General features: G+C 32.4%; 1 pseudogene; it reads right to left on the bottom strand.

The window, feature by feature from the left end:
- LOC124372831 overlaps window positions 1-13,930 on the bottom strand; it is a 37,903-nt pseudogene extending 23,973 nt beyond the window's left edge.
- Window positions 13,931-14,837: the final 907 nt, after the last annotated feature.

Genomic DNA, 14,837 nt, shown 5'->3' with positions numbered 1-14,837 from the left:
CTCTAGTTTTTATATTTGTGTTTCTGAATCAAAGTAAATTTACTTGTAATATTACCTAATTATGTTGTTTATTTTATATAGCCCAATTCAATTTTTATTTTTGTCTGACATAACAAACTTCGATACATTTAAAATATTCTCATTTTGTCTGCAACATTTTCCTTTTTAATGCAAAATTTGAAATAACTTTGAACAAAAGCAAACTCACTGTTAATTCTCTTTACTGTAAACTGAGATGTGTGTGTATTTCAATATTTTTCAACCATTTTTACATTGTCTTTAATATTTGATACTCTAGAATAAAAAGTACAAAGTTCTTTGTATATGTATTCTATATGGAGCTTTTGATCCATAAACTACTACTATAACTGTCATTATTAATATAAGAATTTGTTGTACCCAATAATATGTTTCACAGACCAACAAAGAAATTAAGCTAGTATCTATACTAATACTGAATGAATGACCTTTTTATACTCATATTTTATAGAGTTACATGTATTTTTCATATAAAAAAAAACAAATTATTATAGAATAATAAGATACTGTAGACAATGTACCCAAGTAGTAGTCACAGGCCGTGTATTGATGGTAGCCTCGCAGACTGAGGTTGTCGGTGCAGATACTGCCATAGTCCCCCAGTCGTGGTTCCAGCACATGCAGCTGAGGCCGCTGGGGTCCCTCCTCATTCTTCCAGTAACCTAGGACTACCAAGTGCTCGTGAAGTGGTCCAATGCCGCAAATCAGGAAGTCCGTTTGGAAAGATAGTACTGCAAACAAAGTTCATATTTAAACACTACGTTGATGTGCCAGTTAATACATTTTTGTTTTTGTTCAATTGGTTTCTGAAGAAAAACTCAAGACAGATAAGTTTTAATTCAGATTAGGAGAAATATCAGTATCAAAATCTATGCAAAGTTCATGTCTAGCAATAGATATAATTTGAAAAAGGTAACTTATAAAGGCTGCTAATACCAGATTGGTTCAAATCATTTTCAAATGATAAGCATGTCATGGATACATGAACACAAAGGGCAAAGTAATGGAAAAAATGAGGAAATAAGTAATAAAAAAAGTATTAAATGTTAAAACTATATCAGAACAGCTGTAATACAAATGTAGTGTCAAATGTACTATACAAGTTTAGTATTGATGACAAGACGTGTGCATTAAAAGTTAATGCGTTCAAAGGTCTTTTTTACGGCCAATTATTGTTTTATTAAAACAGTATGTACAAGACCATTTTGAGTTGACAGAGGTGTTATCAGAAGCATCCTCTGTATTCAGCAATACACAGAGAGCTAATTTGTGATCATCAATGAATGATCTCTCAATACTGGAAATAAAGCTACTGAGGGCCTGAATTGTGATTTTCCAGATTGATAGACATACTTTTCAGAATAAAAAGGAGAGTTAAGAAGAACTTAACTCCAATATACCTATTTTCAAAATTTTCTATAGTTTTCAATAGAAAAGATGTTAAATTTAAGAGATAATATGGTTTAGGCTCACCCACAGGGCGGAGGATGAAAATTGCCACTTCCAATATACGGGTATGTGTCCCAGAGCAAAGCTTGACCTAAAGATACTCAGCAAGGATAAAACCAAATCAAGCCCCTGTTGGAAAAGGATTGGAAAGACCCCCAACTCCCCTGGAGACTAGAATGGTTTAAAGAAATTCACTGCCCAGCGCACTTTACCTGGAATGAACAACTTCGTAGCTTTGCAGTTGTTCCAATAAGTATATCAAGGCATTAGATCTTCAACGGGAGAGACTACCTCAGTATCCATAGAAGGGGTGGAACCCAAGAAAAATAGAGAAATAGGTCACCAAGAGAAGGCTAATAGTGTGTATGTATCCTTCCGGAAAGGAACCATCAGCACTCCTAAATAGACCAATAGGATTTAAGGGCACTGGAGGTCGATTCTATCCTAATGCAGAAGTCCTTCCATGTTTTCTGTTTAGACTCATGGAGTAATTCTTTAACTAGTCAGAGCAATTATGTATTCAGCCCACTGATCTAGCCTTTTGGCTTTGTTAAAGAGGCTTCTCGTTCTAGTTGATAAAGCCTTGAGCTGACACTTCCATCAAGCACACTTAGTTTGGTCACTGGATATTTTGAAGGGCCTTTGTTAAAGGCTGTCTGTGTTGAGAACAGCCAATTCCTGATGTTCCAAGCTTGCCGCTAGGGCTTCACAGTACAGCATTCAGTTAGCAAGTTGTGGAACTCTATTCACTATCATACGTGGCCGTGTCATTTCTATATCAAACAGTATATGATTGAAAGAACAGAAAGGTGGTTCTCTGGATACATGCCAATTGTGCACCAGATTATATGTGAAAGGGCTAGTTAGTCACATAAACAATCTTGTCCCAAATCACATTTTTAAAGGTCTCTATTTACATGATGTTAGTGCTGAACGATATGTGAGGGCACTGCTCTGATTATACTCCTATACCAATCTCACACAAGTCTCAAAAAGAAAGTATTAACCCTTTCCCAGCTATGAATCGCCTGATGATGAAACCTTTGGTTTCGAAAGGCCTTGTCCGTAAAATAAACCGTATTGGAAAAATATTGTTTTATTAACATTTAGTACTATTTTAAAATGTTTTCCAGTTGATCCAAAAGTCTTTAATTGTTGATAACGATCTGTACTAAATAAAAAATAAACACATGTTTAATAAATATATAAAACTGCTGAAATGTAAACTGCTACTCTGTGCTGAGGGCCTTAATAAGCAGTTAAGCCAGGCACTAGAGTACCCCTGCGTGCTTGGGCTTGTGATGGTTAAGGGCTTAATAGGACTTTAGTTAATGACAGCTGTATGTTAACAAGTACATTCATGTGGTAACAAACTATGGGTGTGAGGTTTTACTGAACTGTTCTCCACAAGGTACTGAGGCCAGTCCGGTGTGAGAGCCATCTCCGCAGGGCTGCGTTTTCGCACGTTCAGTATCCTCACAGAGTCCAACCATCCCACTAGTAAAGTGTTGGTGTCCTTCCAGCAGAGGTTGCAGCGTGCTTTCTCGTTCTGGAAACTGTAACAACATACCATCATTGCTGACTGAACAACCACACCCGCCATCTTGTCACCTAATATTATACACAGGGTATCCATAAACTACTTTATCAAACTACACCATTTGATTTGTCAGATCAAATTAAATAAGGAATGTCATAAAAAGTTTTAAGTCTATCTTGTTGGTTTACCATATGTCATAAACACATGAAACAAAATTTAAAGATTAATGTTGCAAAATAATAAGTAATGCATCCATACAAATTTTGTGGCAAGTGTTCAAAGTGACAACAATGAACTCTCAACAGTAATCTCTCATTTGTTAAATACAATAATCAGCTGATAAACAATATTAATAACTCGATTAGTGTATTTTAAGTGAGGAATGCCACTAAGTAAAATCATTACTATTCAGTTATGCTCTGTCATAGATAAATAAATTTGGTGTCCAAAACCCTTATCTAAAAGTAACCCGTGTTTGACTATCCTTATTAACATTTCCTATTTTTGGGTTATTATTGTTTGATAATTTTTTATGGCCGCCATTTTGAAACATGATATATATTTTCTGATTTTTTTTTAACACGTCTTAATCAAACTAAAAGTTTTGCACAGTTTGAATCTTATACCTTTTTCAATTTAACCCTAGCACTGCAGTCATGCTAAATCTTTTACTATAACACATAATACAGTACTCATACATTGATAAATAGTAGACATTGTTAACTTGTTCACTTTTTGTAGACAGAAATAAAAGTGTCTAGAAAAAGTGACTAAGTGAACTGGCATCCCTGCTTCCCACACTGACTCTGCAGCTCAAAGTGAACAGACAACTAGAATGCTATATATAGTTATATATTCTTTATATAACTACTTACTTAGTTGACTTGGTCCACTTAATGAGACCAAGGGAGCACTTGTTGTGGATGTCATAGACTCTGACACCTAGCTGAGTTGCCCAGGCGATGTGCTGACCTGCCTCGTTCCATCGAATGTTCTGGACCCCTCCCTCCACACTCATGTCAAACAGTACTGTAGACTTGATCCGTGACAGAAATGTTCTTTCGTGTAAAACTAACCTTTCATCTCCTACACAAACACACACATCATTAGATTAATAGAATTAGGAGGTCAAGAATCTATTCATACAGCCATTGGATAGAAAATCCAGTCCTAGGTGTTGAAAAATAAAACAAATGAGAATATTTGTGATGGAAAACATGAGATAGAGTCGTTCAGTAAGACAAGAGACTAATAATGAATGTCACTCACACTGTCAATTACAGATTCTACCTGGTAACCAGTAAGAGTTCAACTTGGCTTGTCAAAGAATTACATAACCAGGCAGTAAAGAAGCTTAATGGTATTTTTTGATTAAAGATAATGTTCCTTAAAATTCAATAAAAGGAAACTCTATAACAAGCAAATTAACTTGTTAATTGCTACTTTGAAAAGGTAATTTAACTCATCATAGAGGAATCCCTTACTTGTGTAAATTAAATGTATAATAAGTCACCCCTTTATACTATTACATTAAATATAAGTTGTTATCTACTTGCAATAAATTGTATTATTATATCAAACATATTACAATGTAAAATAGTTTCTGGATGACAGTTTTTTTTACAGTTTTCTTTTTGAAATGAAGTACCTACCCATTTTAAGCTACATTCTAACTAATATGAAATGTTTCGTGCTAATAAAGATTGAATTTAATTGGATTTTTGTAGTAACCCAATAAAAACAAAAAGTACATCACAAAAGTGCACTTGGCAAAATCCAGTTAAACCAGTCAAGAGGCAGGGACACAACCCACTCAAACTTTCGACTCAAACCTTTGGATTCTGTGTTAGTCAGAATACTGAAAAATAAAGTAGGAGCACGTACTAAAACAAATTCATATCTTCAATGTCAGTGACTCCTGCAATTTGGACAATAGCTAATGTCTTGACTGGCGCTAATGATTCTTGGCACTAAAGGGTTAATTTTTAAATTGTTTATATGTTTTATTTTGACATTTACTTTAGGTGTTTAATCTTTTACTTATAAAAAATAAGAAAATTTACATTTTTTAATTTTTTTTGCTAGCATGAAACATTATGAAGGGATAGTGTATAAAGCTGTATCACAGCACTGGTAGTCACAATATCCTGAAACTTCTTATTCATTGTTTTTTGTAACATCCTTAGCATTGGATTCACTGTATTTCTGTTTATAAAAGAACGATCTTATAAAGTATTAAATTCAAAACATGATGCTCACTTTAAATATTGTCTAATATGACTTGTAATATATTTGTTCAAATGTTTACAATATAATTTTATGTATGATTTACCAATGCCTGGGAAACCAGATATTAGCAGTGAAAGGGTTAAGTCAAAATTCTTTGAAGAATCCTACAACACAATTCTATACTTTTAAATGGATTGAATATATCAAAAACAAAAAACTTTATTTCTAGAAATGTGGAATGGGAAATAATTTTAAAACAAATCTAAATATAATAATTTACTGACTTTTCTGTGAAAAAACAAGTCTACAAGGAGAAGATAGTAAAAAGTAGCACAGAATTAATAGTTCTGGTTGCAAAAAGAGCCAAAAAAGAGAAGATTGGTAGACCCCCACTCACTTGTCACACACAGGAGTTTAACTGTATGGAGTAATTCTAAAGTACCTATACCCCACTAAACTGCGCAGGAGAGCATGAGTTGACAATATAGCAATAAAAAGTCATAGTGCAAGTGGTATGAGCGTTTCTGTGAACATCATCTAATAATATTGAAGATAACCTTCACAATTGGAATGTACACCCTACCTTTCTCACTGCAGGAGACAACGGTTCAAAACAAATCGTGTTTAAAAACAATTTGGGCAAGCACAGTCATTTGAACATGTTTTGAATTTGTAATGATTCAAAGTTGTTGTTATTTAAATGACCAAAGATAACTGTGAGTAAACATGTTCAGAGAAATAATTGAACAAGTCTATTAAAGATAGTAGCTTCTTGAAAAAATTGTGAGAAAATGGTGATGTTTTTTTTCCCTATGACCATCTGACTGCCAGTCATATGAATTCAAAAAAACCACCAAAACTTCAACTAAGGAACAAAAGCTAAAAAAAACATGCAGTGCTGCCAACTGTAAGAAGAGATTTTAATCAAATTGCCTGAGGAATTTTTTCCGTCTGCCTCATATTGTCTACAAGAATATTATAGCTATTAGAACAAACAAGCTGTCATTCATTTAATTAAAGATAAGATAAGTAAAACCAATAGGATTATAATTTAATAACTCCTATACTATTTAATTTTAAGACCTGTTATGCAATTAAACACTTATCTCATTATTATGGTAATGACTTTCATTACTACAATAATTCATTCATTTTTTAATTAGCAATCCCCCATTAACCCTCCGAGTGGTGAAAGACACTGCAGCGTCTATTTATTTTCTATTACCAGTGGCAAAGACACGCTGCCAGCGTCTATTTACGTAAGCCTTTTTTGTGTTGGAAGCGGTTTATAAAAACATTCCGCGACGTATCCGCGCTGAAGTGGTATGGATAGAAAGAACAGATTCCAAAGTTTAATTTCATATAGTATTTTATTGTACTGGCTATACGTTTTGTTTACTGTATGCCGATTTTAAACGCCCTTGGCCAGTCGCGGTAATAGAACAGTCGCGGCTGGATGCAAAGAAAGACTATGTGTTGTCCTCCTCGGTAGACTAATGGATATAGTCTCGGCTCTCTAACTGAGAGATTACGGGTTCAAATCCCGGGGAGGGCCCATCAGGAATAAACATAAAATAGCCAGTGTTCAATGAAGCCGTCATAGCTTAAAGCTGAGGCTTAAAAAAAAGAACAAAAAAGAAAAAAAGACTAATGTGCTTTATGTGGACCCACAAAAAAAGAGGTAAAAGCCACTTTTTGGTGTCCAGCCTGCAATTGTGGAGTTCACAGAGAGTGCTTTCCTTACTTGGAACATTATTGGAGGCCTCTAAGGCCTGGAAGAAAGAGGAGGAAAGAAGATGCCTCAGATACAGACTAAAATGTCAAAAATACTGGTGTGCATAGTTGTTTTTATGAAATTAGTGTTAGTGTATTTTTTTTTTTAGTTCATTCCAAACTGTGTGTTTTTCAAATTGAAATTAAATTTAGAACAAAACTGCTATCATGAATAGTTTTATTTTGCTATTGATTGCTTAATTGCTTTAATTTCATAATTGAAGCCAAAAATAAAAATAAAAATTTTCAAAAAAATATTTTGGTTTTTCAACTCATCTACTTTTCAACTAAACTAAGGTAAGTAAACTATTTTAACATTGATACATTGTGTGTTTTGTGCAGTTTAATTTGATATATAACATGTCATAATTATATAATTTTTAGAGCTAAAAATATGTATATATTGATACAATACAAAAATGTGAGAAAAAGTCCCGCCACTTGGAGAAAAAGTAGTTGCCACTGGGAGGGTTAAACTAGTAGATAGGTTAATTTGAGAAATTATAAGAAGAGTGTTATTTGGTTGGTTATTACTGATGAGTTGATAAGGCTTTAGTTATGCTTTATTTAGTTTAACTTACCAGTGATAAAACCTACGTCCAGATTTTGCGTAGTTTGGATCAATTGCAACACACTTCACCAGCCTCCCCAATGTCATTGTATGGTTGTATTCCGAAGTATAGAATCCATGTATTAAAACCTAGTTTAAGAGACAACAAAATTTAATAGTGTATTATTTGTTAAGTTGTAAAACTACAAACTGACGCACAAACTTTCTTTCTTCCTACTTTAAGACACAGTTGAGAGAAAATACATTGTGGAGAGATCAATGAGTGAATATTTAATATAAATTACTGGCTTATTTAACACACATACAGTATTTATCGTGGAACCATTTTGTCCTAACCATTATGGAACCATTCTTTGGTGTCTTCTAAGAGTTCAATGTAATTGATGTATGTACAATACTTTTTAATCGCATACAATCATATATTGTACAAAATAGCAGATACATGTTGAAACTAAAACTACGATAAGAAGATATTTTACATGTTTGATCACAGTTTAATAAATTAAAGAGAAAAATAGCACTAGCTTATTACATGAAATAATATGCTGATGAGATTTAAAAAATCAATGTTCATATTATAAGATACAGATAAGTTTTCAACAATTCTAGGTGAAACCTTTTTATATTTCTTTAAGATAAAAATATTTCCCAAACACATACAAGACAATGACTAACCAATATTTTAAATAGATACCATTAAAACAGGCTTTATTCCTCTTGTATACTGAGTATTAATGTGGTTTAAGACTAAAACTATTATAAATAGATTTAAATCATAACTAAATAAATCTAAAAACCAAAATAATGTTTTTAAATAAAAACCTGTTACACATTTTAAGCCTTGGTAATATATAAATATACAGAGTGGTTCACAAAGAGTTTTTACAAAATTCTGTAAGTGGAAGTACACTTAATTTTAAATAAAAAATGTCATATAAACATTGGTAGAGAAATGTCTTATGTAGCCACTATAATATATACTCTTTATGCAAAACTATTAAAAAATATTGGTAAACTCTTTATAAAATTTCCGTACCGTCTCAGCCTACTTCTTCAGGTGTAAACATTAAATATAGTGTAAATATTTATAAAAAATGAATTAATTACAACAGTTTTCAATTTTGTTTGTACAGATTATGTTCCCTGGATTATGCCTTTTAATCTATATATATAAATCTGAATGTTTTTGTTTGTATGTGTTCCGTTTATAACTCTGGAACCAATGCACGAAACATCTTGAAATTTTGTACAGTGATTCTACACGTTCCTGGAAGTAACATAGGCATACACACTAGAGTAAATTTGGTCCAATTTAAATAGTTTATTTAATTATAATTTTTTAAATTATAAATCGTTGTTGATGTTAAAGTGTTTTATATTGGATCCGACAGACTGCACTACGACACATAATACAAAGCGAACTGATACTTAACAGCTGTTAATACTTTCAGCTGAAGTTCATCAAAGAGGCAGAAACATTTGTTTTCATTTAAAATTTAGAAAATTTTTATTGTAAAAGTGCTTGATCAGTAGTGTAATGCAAGGTTGCATAGAAGTCGTCATTGCCTAATTTTAAATTCAGATTGCACCAATGATCAATAATCTATATATATAAAAAATGAATGTTTTGTATGTTTGTCCCTTTATGGAATCGTTGAACTATTGGACCCGATCATGATGAAAATTTGTACGTATATGTATTTTTCCACGGAGAAGGTTTTATATGCTATGCCCCATTGATGTTTATCCCTTTCCCGATTCAGGATTCCGCCCCACTGGTTTACAGAAATACCTACCCATAAGAAATGCATTGCAGCAAACATATGTTAACGTCTTTTTCAAATTTTTTAATCAGCTTGTTCTTTGTATATTATAAAATATAGAGCTGTCAAATTATTTAAAATGTAAGTACAATTAAATAGTTTATGAAGGATTAATTCTGATTTAATTTTGTTTACGCACCAGATGGAAAAACAAGAAATATTGTGTATCCCACAGCCCTTCAATAAATATCAAATTTAATCGAAACGCTGCAATGTCACAATTTTTTCGGAATGAACAAAATCAATAAGGTGACTCAAAATGAATTGTATATGTGTGTATTGAATATTTCCTTCAAATTTATTGAATATTTCCTTCAAATTTATTTTAGTTGGTGGCGTAGCAACGCGCGCAAGAGTAAGCTAGTCTATATATATAAAAATGAATGTTTGTCCTTTATGGAATCGTGAACTATTGGACCGATCATGATGAAAAATTTGTACGTATATGTATTTTTTTCCACGGAGAAGGTTTATAAGCTATGCCCCATCCCTTTCCCGATTCAGGATTCCGCCCCACTGGTTACAGAAATACCCATAAGAAATGCATTGCAGCAAACGCAATGCATTTCTTAACGTCTTTTCAAATTTTTTAATCAGCTGTTCTTTGTAAACATAATATTACACTTATAGTTTTAAAGCATAGAGTAAGCTTAAGAGAAACGACAAATTTTGTTTAAACTGTTTTCTGCAATCACTGTTAAACATAGACCTTTACTATCCAGATAATACAATTCAAATTTGACGTAAAAATTCACCTTTAACTGCAATATTTAATTTAATATAAACCATGCTCATGCTTGATCAGAAGAGTAATGCAGATATCATAATTACTATCTTACGTTGGCTACAAATATAAAGAATGTTATAAAATCAACCTTAGTTGTTTTTTTTGACAGAAGTATGGTTCTCAAAACTCCGTGTGTACATATTCTCTCGATCGAGACAACAAAGCAAGCTCAATCGTGGCATCGGAGATATAACTAATTTAATCTAAAATTTATTATAGTAAAAAAAAAAATTTACTAAGTAATATAAGGACTTCGGTTCTTAAGATTTGCGTGCGAAGCCGTGGGTAACAGCTACATAGAGGCAGGAATATGGTACATACCTTCATAATACGCCCAAGAGGCTCACGATGGAACGACTATCAATTATCTCAGCAATGTTTAGAATGTGATAGAAAAAGAATAAGTGAATATAGTGTACTGTTTTCAACGGAAAATTGCGTGCGAAGCCGCGGGCAACTTTTGCAAAAAATTATAGAAATGCCGCAGTCAAAGCGCGCCGGGCCCGCTAGTAATATATAAAAATGAATGTTTGTGTGTTTTGTCCCTTTATAGACTCAGAAACTATTGGACCGATCACTACGAAAATTTGTATTTATTTGTATTTTTCTTTGTAGAAGGATTATATGCAATGCCCATTGATGTAACTCACCACCAGGCTGTACTGCAAGATATAAAAGTTATCAAAGCGCCTGCACTTTATAAACTGCAATTACGACACAGTTACGTATATTAAATAGCCAAACACTATTTGAAGGCAAAGAAATATACGGGCAAAGCTTAAGAGACACGTGCGAAGCCGCGGGAAACAGCTAGTTTTATGTTATAAATTAAAAGGCATCAATAATGTTGCATTGCATACCAATGAAAATATAAATAGATTTAATTTGAGAAGGAGCAAAACTGATCATCAACTTGTTTTTAAAATCAAAATTTCCTTTAGGTTTGAACATTCATTAATTTTAAAATTAAGGTGTTTTTACTCTTTGGTATTTCTGAAGAAACATCAGCTGTGAGGTATTTTCCACTGTTTATTATTCTATTTCAGTTCTTTTTTCTTGCTTATATTTCTAGTTAGTTTAAATAATTTAATTTAGTAAATAATTATACAATATTCAATGTTACATCTGAAGAAGTACACTATTTATAAAGAATTTACCAATATTTGGTTTTTTATTTTTTGCATGAAGAAAATTCATATATATATATATATATATATATATAGTATATATATATACAGTGTTCACAAAAAAGATTGTTACAAACTTCTGTGGCTGATAGTACTCCATAATTAAAAACAAAAAAATGTCCTATAAACATAGATTGAAAAATGTGTAATTTTGTCACTAGATGCCATTTTCTATTTTTATTACAAAAAATAATACTTCTAGACCCTAATAAAGCTACAAACACCAAACTTCACACATAGGTACTAATACATAAGAGGAAAACTAAAAAAATAATGGTGTGATTTGCTTTCATATTAACAAAATGGTGTCTTTTGAACTTTCAAAGTAAATTAAAAAGGTAAGAGTTTCATATTTCATATTAAAGACGGTCAGCAAGGGTAAAATAGACCTAAGTAATGATATAAAATCTTTACATTTACTGTTGTGTAAAAGCAACTCTTCCTGACTAACAAAAATGATTTTTTACTAGTCAGCTATGTATCATAGCCCTAACAGTTCCTACATCTACATGACTTGATACGGGTAACTTATTGAACATTTTAGTTATTAAAGGTGACTATCTTATATCGTGTACCTTGCCATCATCAGAGCAGCTGGCTATGAAGTCACCATTGACATCAAACACTGATCTGGTTCACAGACACTGTGTGGGCGTTTGTACCCCGTGGACATGTCCTTGTGGCGAACGCTATTGCCTTGATGATCCAGCATGTATATCCATCCAAAATGGGTGCCAATGCAAATTAAACTAGTAACAAATTTTAATCCAAATTATGCTTTTAAAACAGATAAGAACTATGACAAGGTACAAGTATAACTACAATAGTAATAGACTACTGATATTGTTAATATAATTTGTGCATACATTTTTTTATTATTTATATTTACTATTCAATCACTTATAATACATGAATCTGCTTAATAAAACAAGAGAAATATTTTAAAATATACATTAAGCCCATTTAATTTTGATCTATTGTACTTTATTGATTACCAACTTGAATTAATAAATATTTTTCACTGAGCCCTTCAAAATTTGTAAATGTATTGGTCTCAATAAAAGGTGTTTGGAGTAATTAAGTATTCTGACTTAACAGTTCGGACTACCAGGATGTTGCTATGAAATGATTACAAGAAAGTATTTAATAGTAAGCTACACACTTTATACTTCTCCATATTATAATTTCAATCATTACTACATAACTTAAAAATTTCTTTTGAGATAAAATGTAAAATGAACAACTACAATAGGATCATTACTTCCAGTAATCAAGAACCATGTGTATTTTGTGCCAGATAAACAAACACAGAAAACAATGTTTGAGACCTGTTACATTGACAGTATTAACATGTTCCCCAGATTTTGTCTGAACATAACATAGATAGATGTATTTCTGCCAGATACCCAAACAGAGACAATTTTTGAGACCTGTTCACATCGTCAGTACTACATGTTCCCCCATATCAATGGCTGAACATAACATAGATGGAAGTATGGTGTATTTCTGCCAGATACCCAAACAGAGACAATTTTTTTAGACCTGTTCACATTGTCAGTACTACATGTTCCCCCATATCATGGCTGAACATAACATAGATGGAAGTATGTGTATTTCTGCCAGATACCCAAAACAGAGACAATTTTTGAGACCTGTTTCACATCATCACTACTACATGTTCCCCCATATCATGGCTGAACATAACATAGATGGAAAGTATGTGTATTTCTGCTGCCAGATACCCACAAACAGAGACAATTTTTGAGACCTGTTCACATCCGTCACTACTACATGTTCCCCCCATATCATGGCTGAACATAACATAGATGGAAGTATGTGTATTTCTGCCAGATACCCAAACAGAGACAATTTTTGAGACCTGTTCACATCGTCAGTACTACATGTTCCCCCATGTCATGGCTGAACATAACACAGATAACTGTTTTTCCCCACATTTTAATCAACCAGAGACCAAATGGAGAACAATATACAGTTTTTTAATGTGGTTAATACAGCACGATAATTGAATGTTTCATATTCTTAGTTGCTTTTTTTGAAATACATGTCCAAAACTAACACAATAGATTTCTTAATCTCTAGGATTTGTTCCTTAACATGTTACACTTTAAATTAAAAATTAATAAAGTACTTTCTTTTGACCTCACGTGCTTAGATTTACTACTAACGCGTGATATGCTTTACCCTTTAGGATTAAAAATGTATCTTGAATCTATTTTTCTTGATAATAACATTTGACCTTAAATCCCCACTCTACTATTACAGAGTTATATGTAGGCTAACACGAAAATACATTTTGAAATTGAATAAAATTATTCCATGAATATTTGAAATTTTGTTGCTTATTACTTAGTCTATTTACAACAACTTACTTTTGGATGAACAGCAATACAGCTCGCTGCATTCTTTATACAGGATATTGAGAAGGTCATTGGCAATCCTTGAATACTTCAACTTTGGCTCAATTTCTTCTGATTGAACGCTTTCTTTGTCCTCCTCATTTTCTTGCTCATTCTACAAAGTTTGGATGAAATTAGCTACAGTATTAAATAAAATATTATAGAACTGTTATAGTTTTCAACTTTCCAAAAATGATACGTTCTAGCAAACAACAGAGTTTTGAGTCTGTATAACCAATTATTATTCAATGGCAACTGGTTTCCATTGGCACAACTCCATCCACACAAGGGATTCCCTTCCTTTTAGGGGGCTATTTCATATGGTAAAAGTAATCTATTGGTAAAGAATTGATAAATTATTGGTGCTAAAAATGTTTCGTTTTAGATATCAGAACAATTACAGTATTAAAATCTTCATGATTATAATTAATGTTCTATAATGATCAAATTCTATAAAACAAATCAAGCACAGTAGGATATGCTGAAGGAAAAGGAAATTAAAGATCTTTGTGCACATCTGCTACAACCAGTTCTGAAAACTTTCCGACCATCCATAGAGGGAATATTCTCAGCATGAGATCAATATTGCAACATATATTACTAACTCTACTAAGGCATATTCAAGATAGCTTTGCTCTACACAGTTTCAGGTAAGAACTATTGTCATTGAAAAATATGAGTGAGCCATATAACAAAATACAAGTTTCTTCTAGCTTTAGAAACAACATTGCTTGAACGTTCAGAGATCAGCTTGGAATCTATGAAAACGCTCAGAATAAATTTGATCATTAAGATATCTTAGTATCAACATTGAAATTCACAGTTTACACTCCACAAAAGTTGTACTCTAATGCCCTATCTAAAAGATAGGATCCTGATCTTTAGTGTATAATGTGATCTACAAAAAAGGTTCATTAATATTTTGCTGTACCTCCCTTAGTTAGACTGTAAAACACGATTATGTCCGAAATTCTTGTAATGTTTACGTGAAAAATTCTGTTTCAGGCCCGATAGCGGTCAAA

Source organism: Homalodisca vitripennis, unplaced genomic scaffold (genome assembly GCF_021130785.1).
Source record: "Homalodisca vitripennis isolate AUS2020 unplaced genomic scaffold, UT_GWSS_2.1 ScUCBcl_4161;HRSCAF=10170, whole genome shotgun sequence".
In the NCBI taxonomy this organism is placed as follows: domain Eukaryota; kingdom Metazoa; phylum Arthropoda; class Insecta; order Hemiptera; family Cicadellidae; genus Homalodisca; species Homalodisca vitripennis.
This window is presented reverse-complemented; position numbering and strand designations above follow the sequence as displayed.